Below are 23,564 nucleotides of genomic sequence, written 5' to 3' on the forward strand. Positions count from 1 at the left end.
TCAGCCTGATCCACCCCCCACCAGTGGAGGGCTCTGTATCAACAACTTAACGGGCATTAGGCGTAGCTTTTCATCAGCATGGGCCTCTGCAAGAGGATCCATCCAGCAAGGAGTCTGCGTTTCGCTGGGTCAGGCGCAAGGCTAAGGAGACCCATGCCTGGGTGCTGGGCACGCCAAGCCGGGCTGTGGCTGCACGCTCTAGTTGCTTGACTCGTCCTTCTGTGGCTGCTGGAGCATGTGCTGTGGGCAAAACACCCCTGGGAACGGGAGGGAGAACTGGGAGATGGAGAGACGGGTACGGAGCACCAGCCGGGGCTTCCCCTGCCCCGAGTCCCGCAACCTGCCCTGTCCGTCTGCTCAGCGAGGCTCAGTGTGAGCTCAAAGGCTCCGGGAACCACATCCCTAACGATTTGGCAGCTCCCACCCTGGTCGTTCGGAGCGGGGAAAGGCCGTATCGGTATCTCATCCTGGCCGTGCCACGAGCAGAGTCGGCAGGTATCCTGCTCGCAGAGATCGCCGAGGAGGCCTGCACAGATGCTGCCAGAAACGTTCTCACAAGGCAGGGCTCAGCCTCCCAAACGGCGCACGGGGAGGGAAATGCCCAGCTGGGGAGGCCGGGCCGGCCGTGCACAGAGCCCTCTGGGGCTGGGGCCAAACCTGCGCCTGCCCAGCAGCGCATCTGTATTCCTTGAGGCTTTCTTGGAGCTGAAGGAGCGCAACCCAAACCTGTCCTAATGAACTGATTTGAATGACTCCTGGGTGGCGTTTGGCAGCCTCTGGTTTTCGGTCATCACAGGTGGGATCAGGAGTTCGGAGCTATGGTGGGGAAAGCCGTTCTCCAGTAGGCTCTTGGGGGGCGCACCAGCCCTATGTAACTCCCTGGCACAGGTGGAGGCCTCAGGCCAGGAAGAGAAGCCTTCTTCCATACTTTCATTTGAAACGAGCAACAAAAGCTCAGGCCTTTGGTGTCTCATGGCCGGGACACCTGCAGCTTTCAGCCCTGGCAGCGGACAGTGCCGAGGACAGGCTGCATCCTAAGGACGGAGACCTCTACACCCTCCGCCCGGCCTGGGGTGGCTGGGGAGGGAGCTCTGGAGGCACAGCACCTCCCTCGCGGGGTTTCAGTGGCTGTCCCTGCCCTGTCTCACGGATACCTGAGCGCTGGCAGCCCCGCAGCAGCTCCATCGCTGACGCAGCTGCCAGGGCAAGTGCTGGAGCACCTCCTCCCTTACAGACCCGCAGGGGCTCTGCGGATATAATGGCCCTCTCCATCTCTGGCTGGCCCCCCTTTCTGTTCCACGCACTGCGATAATTACAGCCTGCCTGCGCTCCCTGGGCAGCCCAGCAGCCTTAGGACTTGTGTGTGGGCAGCTGAGGAGAGCTGCTTTCTGCAGGGAACGGGGGTTTCAATTGCCGCTCTGTTGTTGGCTCCGCAGACCCAATTACGGTGTCAGCGAGACAAGCAGGAGGGCTGGCAGCCCTCCTGCCTCCAGTCCCTGAGGTGTCCTCTCTCTCCAGCTCGGAGTCCTGCCACAGCCACCCAGCCCTTCCCTCCACCGCACGGCTCCTTACCACCGCCTAATTAGGGTCCCCTGGGGAGGGGAGGAGGAGACTCGCTGAACGGAAAAGCCCCTGCAGCAGATGACAATCTTGGCAGGTGGCGGTGCCTGTTTATATTGCGCCTGTTAACGCTGGCTGTATGTTAGCAGCAAAATCCGGGTGGAGAATCCTTGGCTCTGGGGACGATGGGCATCAGGGCTGCTGAACCCTGCAGCGATGGGGCGAGAGGCGGGGGATGCTGGGCAGCCCGGGGCAGGCGCACAAGGAGCACAGCTGCAAAATGCGGAGGAGCGCAGGGAGGAGGAGATCCCGTTTCCAACCCAGAGAAGGGCCCCGGGGCTCTGGAGCAAGCAGTTCTGTGGCTATGGGGGGGCCTCTCCTGGCATCATCTGTGCGGGGAATTGCCCTGCCCCAGTGTGCCCCGGCCCATCCTGATTGCTGTTGCTGGGGTCTGTGTGCCAGTGCCAGGGGCGAGGAGCACTGGGGTTTCCACCTGGGACATGGACATGCTGATCCTGGGCTGTGGAGAGCCAAACCTTTTGTCTCATTGTCATGAAAGTGGCACTGTTTGGTTTTTTTGGCAATGTTTGCTGTGTTTTGCTGCTCTGTGATTTGGCTGTACTGGGTTTCGTCTTGAAATGTTTGACCTTGTGTTGGTGATGCTGTTAGGACTCACCAATGGCACTGCAGGTGGAGGGGGAAAGGGAATTAGACTTTAATAACACAGGTGCACCTGAAGGCACTGGATCCCTCAGTCCTCGGTGGGCTTCTGCCAGGTGCAAAGAACAAACACCATCAGCTCAGCTGAGCACGCTCTTTGTACTCTGCTGCAAACACTTACCCTGCCTGTAGACAAGAGTTGGGAGACGGGTGGTCAAACAGACGGGCTTTGGAGAGCAAAACCACAGCAAACGTATTTGCCGGAGTTTCCCTCAAATCATGCAATCCCTCTCCTGGGAACCCAGCGGTCGCCTCAGCCTGGCGAGAGGACCTTTGCTTTCTCTGACTCTTCCGTGACGTGCTGCCGGGTCCGCTGCCGCTGGTGATGCCCATGGCCTAGCAGCGACGTCTCCAGCTGTCCAGGAGGAGAGAGGCTGGTGCCCACCAGCCTCTTCTGGGCAGCTCAGCTCTGCCGCAGCGTGCGCCGGCCCCGGGCTGCCGGCCCGAGCTCAGCAGCGCTGTGCCCTGCCGTGCCGGCCCCGGCTTGCTCTGAGCACGTCCCCGCGCTCGGGACTGCACCTCTTCACCTCGGCACGTCCCGCAGGAGAGCGCAGCCGTGCCGCGCCAGGGCACGCCGAGGGCCCCGTGACTCGGTGGGCGGGGAGGGGACAGCAGGGTGACAGACCCTGACGAACATCTCTTGGCCCCAGGGGAGTTTTCTTTTAGCAGAGGGGTAAATAAGGCCAGTGCAGGAGCTTGGGACTTCCCTGCCCAGGGAAGGAGCCCGCGCTGGGCTCTTGGCTGGGAAGTGGGAGCTGGTGGTTTGCTGGTTGAAGGGGTCCTGGTGCACAGGGCTGCGGGTGCCTCCTCATCCTCGGCACGGCCAAGGCTAGCTGTGAGGCAGGAGCGGTTGGTCCAGCCCCTCTGGGCAGTGCCTGCTGCTGTGTGCGATGCTTGCCATAAGCTTGGAGGGGAGCACTGGTTCTGTTCCTCCACCTTTATGTCCCGCTCCCCTTACGCACGTGTTTTCCTCTGAAGAAAAGGAGCAGCTGGGAAAATCACAACCCGGTGTAGAGCCATCTGTGGGGTTAAGGATTTGCCTTTTGCTCCAGGACAGAAAGTCCCTGTTCCTCCAGGCAGGGTGGGAACCATGTTAGGGGCAGCACAGCCAAGTTCCCAGCCCGGTCCTTGCCTCACCCACGCCCCACCCAAAGCTTTGCCGCGATATCGGCGTGGATGGAGCCGGAGGAGAGAAGCCAGCCCGGGGCTGTCCTGCGCTCACAGCATCACCCCACCGGTGACGCCCCACGCCTCCCTCCCGGAGAGACACAGTTTCTCGCCTTGCACCGTCCCTGTGACCGCTGAGCCTGCGAGGAGGGGAGGGGGCGCGTGGGGTGGGACGGGCAGAGGGGAGCGTGGGGCGAGGGGGGCCTGGCAGCACAGCGCAGCTGGGGACGGCCGCAAAGAGCCGGAGAGAGCGCGCCGAGGACGGGCCTTGGAGGGGCTTTGAGGACCTGCCGTTACTCCTGACAGTCGCAGAGCTGGGGTAGAAAGCAAGCCTAGAGGAAAGGACCTGCTGGGAGGACGCGGGGCAGGGGCAGGTTTATTTATGATCACCTTTCATTTTTGTTCCGGCACACTCAGCTGCTGCTGAGGTTCCCGTACTTTCAAAAGCAACTTGTTCCAGTTTCTCTTCGGGTAAAACTTCACTTTTGAGTTTAAAAGCTCTTTTTGGAGGAGCTCATTGTACAGAAAACCTCCAGGCAAATCCACCTCAAGCCTCTCGCTGCTCAGGACCCTTCTTCCCACTGCTGGCACCGGCAGCCTCTGCCCACCCTCCGGGCCACGTACCCCGAACCCCATCCTGGCACCTTCCCACTCCCCTCTCTCTACTCAAGTTCATTTTTTTGTCTGAAATCAGCAGCTCGTTGGGGAAGGAGTCATTTTCTCAGGCTGTGTTTGTGCAGCACCCTAGCAGTGACGAGGACGGTGGGCACCGCGGGCTCCAGCTCCTGGTGGCACGTTTTTTGCAGTGGAGTCAGCCCTTCCATAGTGTCTCTCACCCTCATGGTCATAAAGGGACGGCTTTAAATGTAACGTGGGTTAAGTTACCCTGAAAATATTTGCTAGAATTTGAGAAATCGGGGAGAAGGGGGTGTTCCCTGGAACTGGATGCCCTGCTCCGTGCAAGCAAGCCAAAGGCAGCGGCCTGAGCCTGCAGACATCCTGGGAGAGTCGCTGTGAGACGGGCAGGAGCGCTGAGCATGAGCCCGGGGGTGCCCCTCGCGTCGGTGGGGACGGGTACCCACAGCACCCTTTTCCAACAAAGACCCTGACATACCCCGCATGGCACTGCCTGGGGAAGGGGCTACGCTTGCTCAGAGGCATTAGGGACTTTTGGAAGGTGGCCGTGTTTGCCTCTGGAGAGCGGGGACGAGGGGCTGGGAGAGCTGCGTGGCGCCCGTGGTGCCTCGCAGAGCAGAGGCAATGCCCGCTGTGCTTCGCTGCTTTCCTGCCTTGCAGGGTGCCAAGACGGGCAGGTTCCCATGCTTCCTTTCTCTAAATTGCCCTGATGAGGGTTTTCTGGGGTTTTTCTCGTGGCTCTCTCGGGCCTTGTTGGATGCTGGGGAGGGGAAGGGCCAAGATGTGCTGTGGCGGTAGAAAACTGCCAAGAAGCTGGCCTGAACAGCTGAGCCACGGGGTCAGCGCAGTATTTCATGGAGAGCACAGATATTTAATTAGCAGGGTTGCAGGGCGGCTTGGCGTTACTCTTTCTGCCGCCCTGCAATCAAATGGGCTCATCCAAGTTAATGATCTTCCATGGGAAATTTGTCAGGGATGGCCGCCGATGGCAGGACAGAGCTCTGAGAGGGACGTGCTTAGCCCAGCCTGGCCCTGTGAAATATTGAGCAGGCGAAGGCAGCTTGGCACCCACCTGGCCTCCCGACTCTGCTGGGGACGTCTCCTGCCCCCGCGCTGGCACCAGCACGCTCTGCGTGCAGCGGTGCTGGCCTCATGGCTGGCTCTCACGTGCTGCTGGAACGGCTGGTGTCCTCCCTGACGGTGCGTCTCGCTCGTCTCGACGCCTGCAAGGAAGGCGAGGGCACCTCCGGTGGTGTTTGCAAGGTGCTTGGGGCTCCATAAAATGCTAAATAAGATGTCTGCAGGCTTCTCCATCTTTGTTTTTGGTGTGAAGAGGAAGAGGAAATGCAGCCATCGCCCATGTAGAAACCTGAGCTTGGCAGCACGCATCCTCTCTGCAAATTCCCAGTGTCCCCACCACAGTTTCCAAAGATCTCCTCTTCTGGAGTTTGGGCTGGCGCCAGATCTCATCACCAGCTGGCAACACAGTGGTCTAAAGCTCTGGTTTCTACCTGGCACCATCAGCGATCACAGAAAGACACTATAGTTGGTGTGTTGAAGAAAGAGCATGTCTGGACTGTGGTGAAACGAGCCTGGCCCTGCTGCAGCCAGTGCTGCAGCTCCCAGAGTAATGTGGGGCAGGTTACCCCCCACGCGGCTGCCCCACGAGGAGCAGCAAACCCTGGTGATACACAGCTGTGGAGGACAGTGAGAAGGGCAGGGTGACCCACCGCAACCGCAGCCGATGCCACCCCGGCGCGGGCATCCCCCCGCCTCGCAGGGCTTCAGAAGCCAGTAGGTGGGACTCCTCTTGGGGCAGGGAGCAGCGTGAGCGGAGGAAGGACCGTGCCCTGGAGGGGCGAGCGCCGTACGGCGCGGTCAGCGTGGCGTTAGTATCCGTAAGAAGTGGAAGAGCTACGAAGGGGCAATCGGGGACCTGGGACTGGGCTCTGTCCCACACTCCAGGCAGCTCACCCCTGCCTTTCAGCCCCACGCTGTCTGTCTGGGTTTGGGGTGAGGAGCCATCCCGCTTCTCCTGCGTAGGTGGGCCCAATCTTGGTGGGAACGGATGGCACCTGCAGTGCCATAAAGGAAGATCGCAGCATCTTTGGACTCCCCAGGGAGGTGACAAAAGCCTGCATAGGATAGCGGGAGGGAAATGGGGGGGGACCTTGGGGATTATTTCTGCCTGTCACTGCTGCGCTGGGTCCCAGCCCTGCCCCCCATCTGGCCATCTGGGCCAGAGGAGTGCGCTTACAGCCCGCGGGCAGCTTCCCGACCGTGGTGCTGTGCTGGGGCGCTTTTCCTACTGACAGCAGACAGGCAGCAAGTGCAATGCTTCCACCTTCAACTGTGGGCCAACACTCGCAGAAGAGCCCTGAGACCCTCTGACGGGGTCTAGTGTGTGCCAGGGCCGGCGAATCTGGGCATCACCAGCGTCAGCCCTCGGTTTCCGCAGTGACAGATCCCGCAGGGAAGGAACGAGTCGCGTTGCGCAGGCACTTCTGTGCAGCTGCTCAGGAGGGGTGGCAGCCCCTCCAACCCCCGCTCTGCAGCGGGGTGAGGACAGGCAGGAGATGGTCACGCTGAGCCCAGGGACGTCGGGAACGGAGCAGCAGAGGGTAGCGAGGAAAGAAAGCAATGGCAGGGAACGGATGGAGCTGTGGTTCCTTTTGTTGGGAAATCGATGAATCAGTGGGTCTCACACTCCTTTTGGCATCTCATCCCACTTAGAAATCCAGCCGGGAGGTGGGCAGCGCAGGGAACTGGTGGTTCTGCAGCGAGACACCAACACTTGCTAAAGACGGAAGCCAGAAAACACTTAAAAATAGCAGTTGGCTGGCCGTCCCTCAGCCATTAGTCATCTTTCTCCCCAGAGCGCAGACGAGACCAGCCTGGATTCCAGCAGAAGGTCTGCTCTTACCCAGTGGGCGCATTAGTAAGGAGCGGGGGAGCAGGCACTGTGCATTGGGACAGGGGTCCTGGCAGAGACGGGCCTGGGGCTCGGCTCTCCTTGCGAGCGGGCTCACCCTGCGGCACCAGCCCCTGACCCCTGGGAGACCCGCTCTGGAGCCTGGCTTGGGAATGCGAGCTTATGAGCCCAAGTCAGGGCCACGGCGCTTCATCATGTGCAGGATCTCGTGGGCTGGAGACCCCAGCGGCATCTCATGTGTCACCTCTCTTGCCCAGGGACGGTGTAAAGCAGCAGGTCTTTCTCCATGGAGTCAGGCATTGTCCACGCCAGCCCACCAGTGTAATTCAGTCACTGGTGGCAAAGGTATGGTGGAGGGTGAGGTGGAAGGTATGGTGGAAATGCCTTCCATTTCCTTTTCCAAGCGGATCCCCTTGAGATGAAAGCTGACGTTTGTGATTTCTTCTTTTATCTCCCAGCCAGCTGTACGTCTTTTATGGACCAGCATTTTTGGCCATTTCAAACTCAAAAATCCTGGAGAAAACAAGCAGAAAATGCATTTGGTGGTTTAACTCTTGGTGGTTTAACTCTTGATGGTTTAATTCTTGGTCCCCAGTTAGCATTAGCCGGTTTCAGTTTCAAAATTAGCAATTGTAATTGATACCTGAGCATGGGATAACTGCTTCTGGATTGAGCTTCTGTCAGCCTTCATGACAGTTCATTCAGTCACAAGATGATTTATGCAGGCTCAGGGCTTCACAAGTATAATTTTCTGTTTCCCTGCCTATGAACTGCTTTTATTTTTTTCTCTTTCCCTCTTACCCTAACTCACAAATTGATGCTCATCTGCTGTCATTTATTTGTATTAGCTTAGGACTGAGCGAACCCAACGTTCGTTGAGGAGGCGAACGCGAGGCGTGGGCGCACACACACCTGGAGCTGTGGCAGAAGGCAGAGTCCACGTCCCGCGGCTCGCGCGCACGCCAGGAGACTCGTAACCCTTTCATCGGTTCTCCCTTCCGCCTCACAGATGAGGCAGAAGCCCGGGCTGGCTGGGCGGGCACGGAAAGCGCCTGGATTTGCCCTCCTGCGCGCAGCACGCAGCCGCCAAGGGGCCGGACCCCGGCCGAGGCAGGCTGGAGGTAGCGGGGCTGGTGTGCGGGCCGGCGAACGAGCTGCCAGGATGGTGAAATGCAGGGGTCTGCCGGGCTGCTAGAGGAGGAGCAGAGGGCCACTGGTGGGGGACAAGTGTCTTTCCCCAGGGCTGCTGCTGCAGTGACCGGAGGAGACCAAAACCGACGCCGCCTCTGGGGCAGGAGAAGCCACCTCAGGCACGTGGGTGTCTCACAGCCGGAGCCATCAGGAGCAATGAGGTTTAGCTTTGCAGGTCTGCCTTGCTGAGAAAGCTGCTGCGTGCCTGCACACGGGTCAGCCGCTGCACGGAGTGGCTTCCACCGCTCCGAGCGAGGTCTCCGTAGCCACAACCTTCCAGCTCAGGGCCCCAGAGCGGCCGGGGGGCGCAAATGGTGTGTTACGAAGAGGGTAAAGAGCAAAACCAAAACCACCATCGTTCCGCAGCACCAGTCCACAGCCTGCACACCCCCGGGATGGTGGGAACGTGGCCAGCCCCGCCGGCGACAGGAGAGCCCCCGTCTGTAGGGTGGAATGACTGGGAGCAGAGCAGCCTCTCTGTGAGCGGCACGGCCCGCGTGGCTGCGCTTCTCTGAAGAGGACATCACCTGGCGCTAACACAGGTTAAAGCAACCATGAGACGCCACGCTCTTCACGCAGCCCGTAGTTAACCTGTGGAGCTCCTTACCCCGGCTTGTCCTTCCCCCATGGTATACCTGGCACGCTTTGCCTTCCAGCAGCAAACCTGCCGCGGACAGTTGTGTGGTGTGTCAGCCGTGGGGCTGGGGCACCAGCAAACCCCACAGGTGGTCGGCCAGCATCTTGGAGAGCAGCAGGGACCGCCAGGCAGGCGTCCAGCCTGCAGGTTGGCGCAGGAGGAGAGCGTCCTGCCCCAGACGTCCTCGCTTAGGTGGTACGTGGTCTAGTAGGCTGGGTGCTGGCGAGCATCTCAGCCCAGAGGCTCTGCCCCATCCACCCTAGAGGACTGGAGCTGTGGTATGAGGCTTGGCTGATGTGACTGCACCACTTTATACCAGCCAGCCCGGAGTTTCTGGCAATACCTGCAGGGTAGCCTGTGGTGCTGGCAGAAAAGCTCTTTCGCTGGCTTGTTTTGGGCTGTGATGAGGTGCTGTCTGCTGGGTAGGGTGGGGTGGCGTAAGCCATTGCCTCGACGTGCTCAGCGCTGCCCTGAGGGATGGGCTGCGGGAGCACGCTGCTCCCCGCGAGGGAAGGCTCGTGCCCCTGTGCTCGAAGCCGCTGAGCCTGCCCGAGCCTGGGCACTCACGGGCTGCAGCGTGTCCCATCTCCAGGTCCCGCCAGGGCACACGGAGACAGACACTGCCCTGCAAGGAGTCCGGCGCGGCTCGGCAGGCAGCAAAGAGGCACAGAGGAAGCGTTTTCCATTGTCAGCACAAAGGCAAAAAGCAAATAAAAGTCCCTTTGTCCTTCTCCACGTGAGCCTGTGTGTCTCCCCAGCGCAGGGGAAGTAATTATCCATTTCTTCGTGCTGATGTGGCGAGTGTCCTTCCCTCGGTGTGTGCCCCAGCACCTTGTCTGCAGAGCTAATTGATGCTCACAGTGGATTTCTTCTTGTTATCCGCATTCTCTGAAAGGGCTCCGAGTTGTGGGTTTTTGTCTTCTTTTTTTTTTTTTTTTTTTGGTGCCCACTCAATTAACCAAACGGGGGCAGTTTTGCCTTCAGGGCAGGGGTTGTTCCCCAGGCGGCGAGCAGCGCTCAGGCACGCCGGCAGAAGCAACCCCCTTTCCCGGCCGTGCGGGGCCCCGGGCAGGCGGCTCATGCGTCCCAGGGCTGGCCACCAGCGCAGAGTGGGACCCGCTTCTGGGGACGCACGCCTCTGGCTGCCCGGCCCCACAGCTCGGGGCACCGAGATGCCTCTCTGCCCCCAGGCTCCGAGCAAACACCACACCGCCTGCGGGCCACGTCCTCTCCGGTAAAAGGAGATTCGAGGTTATGAAAATGAAATCTCGGTTCTCTCCCACCAGCCGTGGCTTTTAGCACTTCACCCAGGGGAGTCTGAATCCCTCGGTCCAAAGAGCAGGAGGTGATTTCCTGCAGCAGCACCTCATGGTGGCTGATGCAGGAGCTGCTCTGGCGGTGCCCGGTTTCAGGCTAGGCGGTAAATTGCGTGCCCAGCTCCCGGTGCTCGGCGAAGGGGCACGGGGTGCCGCCGTGCCGCGTCTCGGGGACAGGCACCGCGGGCAGGGCTCGGGCGAGGGCTCGGCGATTAAAGCCCGGTCCTGCCCTGCTGGAGCCAGATGGAGTTTGCTGGAGGCAGGACTGAGTCCTGGTGCCTCCCAGGGGACCCGAGTCCCACCTGGCTTTGCTCTGTGCTGCGCTGCAGGGGTTTGAAGGGTGCAGACATGGCCAGGGGCTGCTCAGCCCATGCCAAATCCCCAAATCCACCCCCTGCAGGGAAGCCCAGTCAGCGTAACCTCAGAGCAGCCACGGCTCCGCAAACCAAGGCCATGCAAACCCTTGCACCTCTCCCTACGAGCCGTTTTGACAGCACTAATGGTCTCTCAGCTTAGCCTTGAGCTCTTAAAAAACACCTCCTGCATACTGGTAATAACTAATTTAGAAGATGTTATTGAATTAATACCACTGATGTCCCCTCCTGAAGGTCGGGCTGGCAATAAAGTCATACGACAGTATTTATGCTAATATTAAAATTAATTACCTGCCGTTTTTATGTGTACTAATGATTTGATTGTGATGCTCTTTATAGCTGTAATGGAAGGCCGGTGACTGATATACCTCTGTTCTTTATGAATGTAATTAAAAAGGAAACACTTTAAGGCATTTATTCACAAATAACACCCACCAGGATCTGAACCTCAGGCAGTATCTATGATCCGCGCTGTTTATTAAACGTCATGTTCACAATTACGGGCTCCCACATGATTTACATCAGGTTGCTAGAGTGGGATGTGATCTCTCGGCACGTTTCTGGGGGAGCAACAAGTGGGAGCTGCAGTGGGAGACGCACAGCGACGGGGAGCCGAGCGCACCGTGGGCGAGGAGCGCGGCATCTTGCCTCACCTCCCTCTGGGCATCTTGGTCAGGCAGAGGCTCAGAAAGCTCCTGGATGCGAGTGTTCTTCGACCAAGAGCTGCACTCGGTTGTGCCAGGTCCCCGTTGCACGGCAGCGCTTCGAGCATCGGCCGCGGAGGGAAAACCACAGCCGGTGTGTCTGCGATTTTGGGGCGGCACAGGCTGCTGCGGGCAACAGTGATGCTACGGGGCCTGTGTGCTGACCCCCAGCTTCTTACACCTGCAAGCCTGCTTCAGATGCCGCAGGGCAACCCTCTCCCAGTCCTAGGCTTGGAGCTTGTTCGACTTTTAAATGCCCTCGGAGGTTTTAGCACAGGAAGAGTGGCTCTGTTAAAGGTGACAAGGGCCTCACCCCCCGGCTATTTCTTGAGGCCACTGAGATATACATTCTTTAAATCCTGTGGCTGCAAGATGTCTTGAACTCTTAGATTCAGAAACTGCAGCCTCAGAGCAAAAAAATGCCAAGCTGGACTTCTGCTGGTGCGCTCCCTTCCCCAGCAGCCCCCCGTGCCCCCGGCATCCAGCAGCCCACATTGGTGTTTAAGACATTTCCCCAACTCCAGATCCAAGCAGGACATTTAAATTCAGTGGCTCTGTTTGGGAGAACTTCCCCAGCTCTGCACGGGAGGGTCACCTCCAGCTTGCTGAGGTCACCGGGCATTTGGGGCTGAGCTCTCAGGAGGCTCTGTGGGGTAGATGCGTCGCTTGTGGGTTTCATTCCTCCAGGTGAGAGTGGAGGGCTCTGCCAGCGCAGTGTCTGACGGGTAGTGCATCAGTACAGCTAAGCCTCTTCCTCCGGCTTCTCCTCCAGCCGTCTGACCTCCTTCTCCTCTTCTTCTTCTCCTCATGATTTTAATACTCTCTCTTTATGGACGGCTAATTCCCCGTTGGGGCTGGTTCCTGCTGCACAGGAAGCCCCCCGTGCTCCCAGCGACGAGGAGGGCACTGCTCAGCACCCCTCCGGCCAGTTCTGGCTCGCTGGCAGCACATCCCATGTTGTTCTTTGCCCATCCCAGCTGGGCCACATTTTGCCCTGTCATGCCACCTGTGGAGGTGGGCAGACAGTACCCCATGATGGAATCTGCAAAGGCAGCGCTTCCACGGGCTGTGAATCCAGGGGGTCCGTCTCCATCCACCCCTTACTCTTTGGCTCTCGAGGCACACGACCCATGGTGCTTTCTGATAAACCTGTGCATTTTTTGTTCCCCCCTCATAATTTCTTGGTTTCTTTTGTCCAAAAGGACTGTTTATAAGACTGATGTTTTTGCAGGAAGGAGAGGTTTCTTGTAGGACAGGGGTGATGGCAGCCTTTAACAAGGCTGTTTCCATTTGAGGTTGGCTACTGAGACGTGGGAGTATGCGGGGCTGCATCCTGGCTTTGCTTGTTTAGGGTCTCTGGAAAACCCAGGTTTGGAACTAGTCCACCACAAGCCTGCTGGGGATGCAAGTCACCGAGCTGAGCTTAACCAGACTCCAGGTGAGGCAAGAAGCACCGAGGTTCTGCTGCTGCTCTCACAGGGGCATCCCTGGAGCTCCTCCTTGTCACGCCTCTTAGGGAACAGAGGATGTGCCATCCGCAGGAGTACGAGCACTGTTTTCTCTGTCTTGAAGGAAACAAAAGATCGGAACAGGCTTCAGAAAAACTGCTTCTCAGCATATTGAGACTGAAAAATGAAATGGTTGCTCATAGAACCAAAGTTTTTGGCTCCGTTTTAATCACTTCTTAATGTTCTAAATATATTTTAAGGCATTTTTTTGAACTTACTCTGGGGACTTACATTGGGAGGGGCTCTGACACAAGCTGTTTGTGAGATCAGCAGGAATCTGTTTTATTTTGGAGACAAGCTTTCGTCTGTGAGGTTAAAACCTGTTGGAAAGTCTCACCTATCTCTAATTCCCCTAGAAGACGCAGCCCCCCCCTCATGACCCCTCTATGCTGTGAAAACTCGGAAGCAGCAGCAGCAGTTGTCAGGCACCGCTTTCGTGGCACGTATTTCGTCACTCATGTCAGTTCACCCGCGTTTTTCTGCTGTTCGCAATTGCGGTTGTTCCTAATTTATATCAAGTAGTGCCTGGGAGGCCTAGGCAAGACCCGGGCAGGGGGGCTGGTGAGTACCCCTGCCACGAACCGCGTGCGATCTGAACAGATGGACGGGGAAGCGGGAGACAAGCCCTGGAGGGTCGCTTATGACCTCTCATTTTGAGGCGATGGCGCACCGTTGCTTATGCAGAGAGGGGACAATATTCTCTACGTCTGATTAGTATTAAATATTTCACAACTCATGAGGTCCCGGCGTGCATTAGCATATGGCAGAGTTGCCTCAGTTTTGGCTACTGCGAGAGGATGATTAATTAGTAAGACATTTTTATGTATGGAAGGAAAAACATTACAATCCTTGTGGTTGGCAGCCTGCTGATGTTTTACATTTCTGTAAGGAATAGGAGGATATGCTCATTGGCACACTTCCCTGAAATGTTTACCAGTAAACACTTATGCTTGTTTTCTTAAATAAAAAGATTGCATGTTACATGTTAGAGTAATAACACGCTGGAAACGGGCCCTTTGGAAGGGAAACGGGACAGCGATCTCCTGCTGCAGAAATGCACTTTAACTTTAAATGAAAATACACAAGTTGTTAGGAGGAAAATTAAGCTCGGAAGAGGAAAGGAAGTAGGGAAGAGATTTGTAGCAGAGCCATTAAGAGCATTATGCAGTGGAAATGGAAATGCAGGTGTCTGAAAGCACCAGGAGCGGCCCTAGAATGGGATTAGGGCAGCGAGCCATACCGACAGCTAAGGACAAGGCTGACAGCTGAACCAAGAGGCACTGCAAAGCGTGTGGCTTGTATCAGGACCACATCACATACCAGTTATTAGTGGAGAGCGTCGTCCCAGTAACAGGAAGACGGCGCTAAGGGACAACTCATCATCTGTGCATTTCTCTTGCCAAGGTCTCAACAGGGGGGCAGACGGTGCGCGAAGATGCCCATAACCAGAGAGCAAAGCGCAACGGGCAGCACCGTCATCTGAGCACCTGAGCTTTAGCAAGCCTGGTCCCAAGTCAGAACATCCCCCCACAATAAACGTTTGACTCCTGAAATGTGTAAGAGGCCGGTGTCCTGGGCTGCAGAGGCTGTGGGACAACAGAGCACAAACTCACCCTGGGTGGGGGCCCTGGGTTCGCCCGCCCCGAGGTCCTCCTGCAGTTCCCGTGTTTTTCCAGCTGCCATCTCCTTTTGTGACCCCGCTCTGCAGGTCCTTGCTCCGGCTGCTGAAGGAAGAAGTCTTTCTGTGCAACCTGAATGCAGGGCCAACTTACCTGAGCCCTGTCTCCTCACAGCCTCCTCGCTGGTTTGGGGTTCATCAAAGAAAACCTATTTTTGGTCCCTTCCCAAATTACAAGGGTGGCTTTAAAGCACTGGCATGCTGCTGCGAGGATGTTCAGGGTGGCACAGGCAAGCTCAGATACCATATGGCTTGTGAAGTGGAGGGAGCAACAACAAACAGCAAGACTTACAGGACAACAGATCCCACCAGCTGGAAGAACCACCAGCACCCTAGTCAACAAGCGAGGACGTTCAAATCTCTCCCAGAAACGCGTTAAGTCATGTGCTCAGGGAGATATCTTGTCTTTATGAGCTCTATGCAACGGCCTGTCCATCTTCCCTGTCAATGATCTGATCCAGGGTCAGGCAGCACCAATGCCCGGAATGACGTCTTCTCTCAAGGTGAAGCATGTCTGCATTTAGTTTCCCGGGACAGAAGGTGGTCAGACCTCCAAAAGCAGCTCTGCAAAGCTCTGAGCTGCCAGGACTGCTCTCCATGCATCAGCACCCGCGTGCACCAAATGTACCCAGGAGACACCCATCGAGGCACGGGGGGAGGCATTACATTTGGTGCCCCGACAGGGTGCTGGGCTGTCTTGTCTAGAGTGCACTCTTCCTAGAAAGGTTGGACTAGACGATCCCTGAGGTCCCTTCCAGCCTGGGGTTCTGTGATTCTGCGATTCTGAAAGTGTGCTCGCCCAAGGACTACGCCTGGGGGACCCTTTCTGCAGGAGAGCTACCAGCAAGCTGGTTTTAGAGATATCTGATGACTGCCTGACTCATTTCACATGGTACAAAGATTTGTACCCAAATATCTGCGTAGCATTGAGTCAAATTCCCCCAAAGACTGCATGTATCTCTATCGGTGCAATGGCTTTTACCCGTCAAACCTTTCATCCCTTCAAAAGGATGAGCACAGGTAGGTCACGCAGGCAGGGAGGCAGGAGACAGGGCGTGCAGGGACAGAGGTCTGAGGGACGGGAAAGACCTGCGTGCGCCTCTGAGAGGAGTCCCATGCTGGAGGTGGGACACGCGCGTAGGGAGAAGAGGCACCGGGGGCAGGCAGAAGCACAGGCTGCACAGAAATACTAGGTTCAGAGGTACTGTGCTTTTGGGTCAGAAAAAGCAGGCAGTGCCCTGTCAGACCAGGTCAGCACAAGAACAGGCACAGTAATGGAGAGAGCAGGTAAGCCCCCCCAGCTCCCCACAGGAAGCAGCCACAGAAGAAGGCCCGGGGGAAGATGCACATTAGCCATGGTCCCGCTGGAAGGCTCAGTGCGCCGGAGCCCGGCTTCAGAGAGGCTTGGACCAGGGATCCGCTGCAGCTGCCTGAGGGGCCACCGAGTCGCGTCTCCAGCCCATCACCACCGAGCAACCTGTCCTATCCTCCTGCACAAACACCGCTGCAGAAATACCCCTTCCCTTAGTGCCCCCAGGAATTTCACACCGCTCAAGGTCCGCGTACAAGGATTTCTCTTCGCTTGCGTCTCCTTGTTGAATAAGCGGTGGCAAATTAGGTCATGTGGAGCTAAATTGAGCATTAACTGTTCTCCCTTCAGAACTACTGCTGCAGCCTCTCCAGGGAAATAAAAACTGTTTCAAAATGTGACTTGGATCAAATTGCTTCCCCTCCAGTGCTGGAAACCTCTGGGCTTTCCGGGGATGAGTGGCTGGGAGAAAGCTCCTGGCAAAGAGCGGGGCTTTGGGGAGGCGTGAGGACAAACAAGGGCAGGCGAGGGCGTTGGAGCCTCCAGCCTGCCCTCCCAACCTGCGTGTTGCTCCCCGCCACAGAGCTCTGCTGCAGCACCCGCTGCCAGCTCCCTGCACCCCCGGGATGCCTCTTCATGCCAAACCACGGACTGCTGTTTCAGGCCTTCAGAAGTAAGTATAACTCAGAGACGAAAGGCCGAGCACGACTCAGATTCTCGTTCGGCCATGATCTGCCTGTTCCAGGGGGGAGGCGCAGCGTCCCCAGCACCACCGGTCTGGCCCCGAGCCGCCCTCGTCCCTGCCGCCCGTGTGAGGTGATGGGTGGGGGCCTGGGGTGCGGGCGGCACGGGCAGGGCTGGGACGTGGGACAGCGTTTTGCCTTCACATCATTAGCTGTGCAGGCGGCGGCGCAGTCTGGGCTGACGTCCCGGGCTGTCCTACAGCCTCTGGAGAGGGAGTCCTCCCTCGGGGCTCCGGCGGCGCCGCCCCGGCTCGCCCTCCGACACACGTTGCTGAAGTGGTCCTCAGCAGCCACCTAAAGGGTGCGCAGGTAGGCAGCTCAGGGTGGTGGATCGATGCCCTTCGTGGTCTTACAGCCCGGCGCTCACAGCTGCTGCAGGGGCCCACAGAAAGCTTCTGGGCTGCTGGAGCAAGGCGCGCTCCAGAGACTCTCCTGCCCCAGTGAAACCTGGCGTGGCTCTGACCTGCCCTCGCGCCTCCCTCCGCGCTCAGCGCGCTGCCGACAGCTCAGCTTTCCCACGCCCGCGTCCTGCCCGCGCTGCCTGGCAGCGGGAGCACCCTGGGGCTCCCCGCGCCCTGCGCCAACCTCACGCCTGGGCACCCCGTCCCTCTGTGCCCCACGGGACAGAGGTGCCCGCTGGGCACTCCTGCCCCACAGGAGTCCAAAGTGCTTCTCAAATCGGAGCTGCGGAGCAAGAGCCGCGAGCAGGAGCTGCTCGCTGTCAGGCTGCCTTCAGATCAGTCGTTTCTTCCAGATTAAGAAGAATCTGTCTTTTGGCAGAAAACCAGCATTGGCAGACAGGAGAAGAAGCATCTGCTAAATCAGACCCATGCAAAGCTTTCCATGTGCCAATGATTCAGGCCAAGGCTGAGTGCAAACGCACCGAGCTTCAAAGGCAGCCGGATGGTGCGTCATGGGATGTGCAGATGGAGCAGCGAGGAACGTGTCCTCCCCGCTTTGAAGGCACCTGGGCTGGGGCTGCTGCAGCCTCCTGTCTCTCCTGGAGGAACCGAGCCTGCCCGGCCAAGCCCAAGAGCTTTGGGAGGTTTCCTAGGCACAGCTCAAGCCGCGAGGGGCAAAAGGTGGCAGGGAACTTCTTCCTAGGACCTCAGGGGCTACTGTGAGACAAGGCGAGAAGTTTGATACTGTACGAAACGGCACCAGCAGGAATAGTGGGGTAAAACTTGGCGAAGGCTGAGAGCCAGGGAATGGCTCCAGACAGCGAGGTCAGGCTGGGTAGGACGGAGCCTTTGGATACACACGCCAGAGTCCCTCTGTGGGCTTTTTTTCCCTTCCCACCCTTTTCCCAAGCTGCCCTCTCCAAAGGGCCTGCCCTCACATGCAGGTTCGATGGGTACATTCCAGGTTAGTTAATGAAACCCGAGAGCTGCCTGTGGCTGCTTTGGCATCAGTGAAATAGCACTCGTCTGCCTGTAAGACGGTGATGAATTCACCAGGGCCAGCTTAGCTTGATACGGGCTGCTCGTATCACAGAGACCCTGTGGCCCAGGAGCACCACTCCCTGATTTTGGATGCTGTGTCCCCCCTTTCCCGCTGTGTGTCCCTTTTCCCACTGCACAATGGACCAAGCTAACCCGGCCCGTCGTGCTCTCATTCACCCCCAGTTACATACTGGGCTTTACCTGGGGCAGGGGGGGCCCAGGGCTCTACTTTACAGGGCTCCTAGAAATCCTGCACAACAGCTTCCAACCCGGGCACCCGCCTGCACTGATAACCAGGCCAAGGGTGGTTATCAGGACACGTTTTACTGCCCAACACCCCCCTGCTCCAAAAACCCACCCCTCCGTAGCTCAGCACTGCTTCTGCTGTGCGGGGTGGGCTGCAAGCCACCAAAGGGCACCGATGCCCCAGCTCCCACCCTCCCCGCCGGCAGCAGACCCTCGCCCTGCACGGCACTAGTAGGCAATCGCTAGTTAATGACGTGTAATTTACTGCCCTAGTGTTTATTGCCGGGGGGAATTATCCAGATTAATCACAACTGCTACTACGAAGTTCTATAATAAAAACCTAAATGAAATAAAAGACGGCCAAGTGATTCATTGATGGAAATCCCTCCCCTGGTCCCGATGAGCGTTTGCTGTAATCTCCGTGGCGTTGTTTCTTTCCGTTCCCTGACTTTAATCCATAAAACACTGTTACGGCTGGGAGATATCTTGCAGGTCGGGAGAGCTGGAAGAGGGATAATTCCTGCCAGGAAAATGACAACGAGCCCCTCAGGGCCAGCAAAGCTCAGGCAAAGCTGGACGGGGGCTGGTCTGTCCGTGCAGCATGGGGCACGTCAGAGCCGTCACCGTGGGCCTTCCCGTGCTGTTGGACCCGTGAACTTCCCCAGCCGTGGGTCTTGCCGGGGCGCTGGCCCCGAGGCTGCCTGGAGGCGACTGTGCCCCGCAGGCAGCGCTCGGTCGCGCTCAGGGCTGCGCAACCTCCGGAGGGGAGACGGGAGTCCGGGGGCTGCTCTCGGCGGCCGACCCTCCTGCAGCCTCCTGCAGACATAGCCACGGGAGCGGCAAAGCGGCCGGCTCGCCTCCGGCGGCGCCCAGGGGACCCCAGCGCTACTTCACCCTGCTCCTGGCCTCTGCAGGGCCCCGGCTGTCCCACCCCGTGCCAATCACACAAGCTAAGCTTTGCAGTAAGACTAAAACCACGTATCGACTTTTTTCTTCTAGTTCTTGTTGATCTCATTTGTAGCATAAAAAGGTGGGCGCTCTTCATCAAAAAGATGTGGTTTTTGTTGGGGCACTTTAAACATTTTTTTCTCAGCTTCCAGGTGCTTCCTCAGTGACAACCGGAGGCTGTTAAATCCTTTCCAGGTGGTTGTGGCAGGTTGGAAAGCTCGCATGTGTCTGTAAGGGGCAGTAAACAGTGCCTTCTTCCAGGCAGCATGCCTGCCAGGTTTGCTGCTGTGGTCCAAACCACTCCAAAGGAGCCTTGCCTGATGCCACCACCACCACCGATGGCCACAGCAGGCAATACAGCGTCTCCTCCCTCAGTCCACCACATCAACGGTGCTGGGAGCAGGACCCCGTCCCGCGCCTTTGCCCTGTGCCAGCACCAGGAAAGGGGAGCCTGACCTGGACCCTGCAACTCTAACATGTAGGGCAAGAGCTGCGTCCTGGGGGCTGCAGAGGGGTGGCTGAGCAGAAGGCTGGACCCACGCAAGCTGTCGGCAGCTGGAAGCAGCCTGCAGCTAGCCAGGCTTCCCTCGGGAAGCGTCTGTCTGATGCGGGTTTTACTTGTTGCCTGAGATGAGGAGAAAATTCAAGCTGTCTGTTGGGAAATTCCACATGCTTGGTGGACCGCAGGAGCCTGACCCGCTCGGTCAGCCTGCCGGGGACCTCCGAGCGGCTCCTGGAGGACCCTGTGTTTGGCTCCTGCCCTCTCAAGCTGTTTGCCAGCAGCTAAGAAGACCCCTCTGCCAGTCAAAACTGGAGGACTTCTGTGCTGCATAGAGGAAGAGAAAACCCTGAGAAAGTGGTCTAGGTACCTTGAAAACCAGAGAAAACCCTGAGAAAGTGGTCTAGGTACCTTGAAAACCAGAGAAAACCCTGAGAAAGTGGTCTAGGTACCTTGAAAACCAGAGAAAACCCTGAGAAAGTGGTCTAGGTACCTGGAAAACCAGAGAAAACCCTGAGAAAGTGGTCTAGGTACCTGGAAAACCAGAGAAAACCCTGAGAAAGTGGTCTAGGTACCTTGAAAACCAGAGAAAACCCTGAGAAAGTGGTCTAGGTACCTGGAAAACCAGCTGATACCCGTCTAAAAAAGATTGCATTTCTTCCTGATGCCCGTCACCTGATCCTTTCCTCGCTCCCTTGCAACTGCCGTGCTCAGGCACTGATGAGCTCATCGGAGCAGCAGCGCCCATGTGCTCCTGGTAACTTGTCTGATGGGGATTTGGGAAGAGTTGCAAGCACCGGCCTGGTGGTGAGGCCGCTTGCTCAGACTGCTGTCGTGTTTGGCTGGCTTCTGGGGAGGTTAGAGACAAGCGAGAGTTAGCGCAGGGCTTTGGCCCGCCACGTTAGGCTGAGCTGCTGCGGACTCGGGCAAAAGCATCGCGTCACCTGCGGGCTCGAGGGACTCCTCGGCTGCCGCTCAGCACCAGCAGGCAGCAGGACCTTGCTGGGGCTCATCCCCTTCCCGGTGTCCTCCCTCCCTTGAGGGGGTCGTGGCAAAGGGGAGCCCGGCGCCTGAACAGGAGGGTGGCGAGGCCGCGCGGGAGCGGGCGAGCCCGGAGCCTGGGCAGCGGCGCAGGACCTCTCCTTGCCTCTGGAGCAGCTCCAGGTCCGGGATGCCTGTTGGGCTCGGCCAGGGCGCCCAGCCCCGGAGCTCCGGCGGCTGAGCAGCACAACGTGGCGCGGGCAGAGAGAGGTCCCTCCCTCCTCGTCCTGAAGGTAAGTAGCTGTACGTACCTGGGGGCGTTGCTGAACTTGCCTGGCCTTTTGGAGAAACACCCGCATTGTCTAAAACATTCCCTCCTGGCCAAGGCTGAGATGTACTTTAATGAGACTCGAGCCTGAATACGGCTGATTTAAGCAGATCGCTGCTTTTACTTCGTTATACGGTGCTAAGAATGAATAAGATTCCAAATTTCTGCCAGAAACAAGTGTATGTTTGCACAGATTGAAAAGGTTACCTGGTTTCGTTCCATCTGAGATGGGTTATTTACCATAAATATGTTTGCACTGGAGCTGTGAAAATTAAGGCTTGTTGATTGAAAACCTTACAGCAGATGTTGTCTTAGCATCCCCCAGGAAACTGTCACAATCGTCTTTTCTTAATGTGGAAGTGACACTTGCTTCAGAAACAGTTTGGGAAATGAACGTTTTGCCGAGGAGGGGTTTGTGTTATGTTGCCGGTGGAATATCATATTCCTGTTTGATGCATTAAGCAACATGTAAAAATTTAATCAAAACTGCATTTATTATACATGATAGTGGAAAACAAAACAAAACCAAACAGCAAGGGCTTCTGCTGCTCATTAACTACCTTAAAAATGGCTGGAGAGAAGAGGGAAAGTGCCTGTGCTTAGCAAAAAGGCTCGGAAACAAGAGTGCTGTCATGAACGTCACTGACCCGGGAAAGGATTTGGCACGGGACCACCCTGAGCTCCCGCTGACAAAGGCAGCGCTTAGGCCAGCGGTCGTGGCTCGCCGAAGGGATGGTAACGCGCCTGGGGTCTCTGCTGGGGTCCCTCCTTCGGTGGAGAAGCAGGCTGGCTGCAGGGAGGCCTGCGCTGGTGGGGGCGGGGGTGCTCGCTCTGTCTGTGGTGGGCGCAGCAATGCGGCGCGGGGCGGCAAACGGGTGCGACGCTGCACCTGGCTCCTGCTCTGGGGAGGGCAGGGGGTGTCAGCGCGCTGAGCGGGACGCGGGCAGCCCCCTCCCCGCCTCCCGGGGACGGCGGCATCCCAGGACAACGTTCCTGCGGGAGCGCGGAGAGCAGCGTCTCTGCCCGGGGTGACTCTCCGGTCCCGGTCGGTGGGTTCGGCGGGTCCTCTCGTGGCTTTCCCCCCGGCCGGCGGGTTTCGCAGTAAAGGCGCGGTGCGACGGTGCGCGGCTGCCCTGGCCCTGCCTCGGTCTGCTGGTCTCCCAGGGTGGAGACGCACGTGGCCGACCACGCGGGAGTCCCCAGGGACCCCCACAGGGCCCAGCGGGGAGGCGGCAGCCACCACCGCACCGTACCCCCGCGCCTGGGGGTTGCCACCTCTCCCGTTACAGCTGGGCAAGCTTTCACAAACCTGTGCAAGGCTACCAATTTTTATTTCCCGTTTATTGTTCTGTGGCCCGTATCAGCCGTGACTCCCCAGTCTGGGTGTCCCCAGTCCCTGTGGGGGAGGAGGGGGTGCGTTCGGCCGACATGATGTCCGATAGAGGAAGGGGGGCTGTTGCTTACAGCCCCAGCTGAGACTTTCCTAGCAGATAGCAACCCTTGTCCTCCCCAGGCGTGGCAGTGGAGGGTCTGGCTGCTCCTTTGCTTCTTTTAAACAGAGGTTTGGTAAGGGTCCCTGAAACTGCAGTTAGTAACTGTGAAAACTATATAAAACCAGGAAGGTAAATTACTATTATTTCAGAGGTTGCAGCTGCGTGGAGACGTGACAGCATCCTTTGATGGGGGTGGTGGTGGGGAAATACCAACCCAAAAACAAAACCCAAAAAGGATCTAGAATTCACTCAGAGCAAGAAGAGCTGATGCAGAACGAAGCGAAGGAGCTGGGGGCCTGGTGAGGGATGGAAAGCTGTGCTAAACGGCAGGGTGAACTGAAATCTGAGCGAGCAGGCGCTCCAGGGCAGCTGCTCCGGCAAGAAGCGACTGCCCTGGCCCCAGGGAGCAGAGCATTCCTGAGGGGCCGCAGGAGCCACGGCACAGCAGTGAGGATGTCCACGAGAGCCGCAGACCGGGAGCGGCGGGCGATGATGCTCCGCAGAGCTACGTGGGCATTCGAGGCTGGAGCAGCAAAGCTGAAGATGTGGGACCAGAGATGTAACTGAAGAGACCCTGCTGTGATTCATTATTTGGCCACTGGAAGCATGATCATGCTGCCTAAAGAGCCTTTTAAAGCAGGAGGAGGGGGGCAGAAGAATTAGAAGTCTCTAGCAATGGTACTTACAGGAAGGCCCAGGGCAAAGCAGCGCTGAAGGTCTGAAACGTCGGGAATTTCAATCCCGCTGGTGAGGGAGAGGGATGTCCCGCTGGTTACCTGGCACAGGTGAAGTTATGTTGGCGGAGCCTTGCCCAGCAATGGGGAGAGGAAGCTGTAACAGCCTGGAGGTGAGTTAGCACCTCTGGGGTGGATCTGGTGCTGCAAATGTGTCTGCATTTACTCTGCTTGGAAGAATTGCAGCTGGCCCTGAGTTTTCTCCACCCTGACCTGGGCAGGAGGAGGACCCCCTGAGCCTCGCCGGTGGTGTATACATCTGGGAGATGCCATGCCAGCCCCTTTGCTCTCTGCCCTGAGACGTGAGGCTGAGCCAGGACGCCCCACAAGTCTGGATTTTCAGGTCAACCTAATGCTGGTGCCTGGAGTGCCTTGAACACCGGCGGGGAGCCAGCCCCCACTGCCCACAGGCGGCTGG

This window comes from Phalacrocorax carbo, chromosome 11 (assembly GCF_963921805.1).
Source record: "Phalacrocorax carbo chromosome 11, bPhaCar2.1, whole genome shotgun sequence".
Taxonomy (NCBI): Eukaryota; Metazoa; Chordata; class Aves; order Suliformes; family Phalacrocoracidae; genus Phalacrocorax; species Phalacrocorax carbo.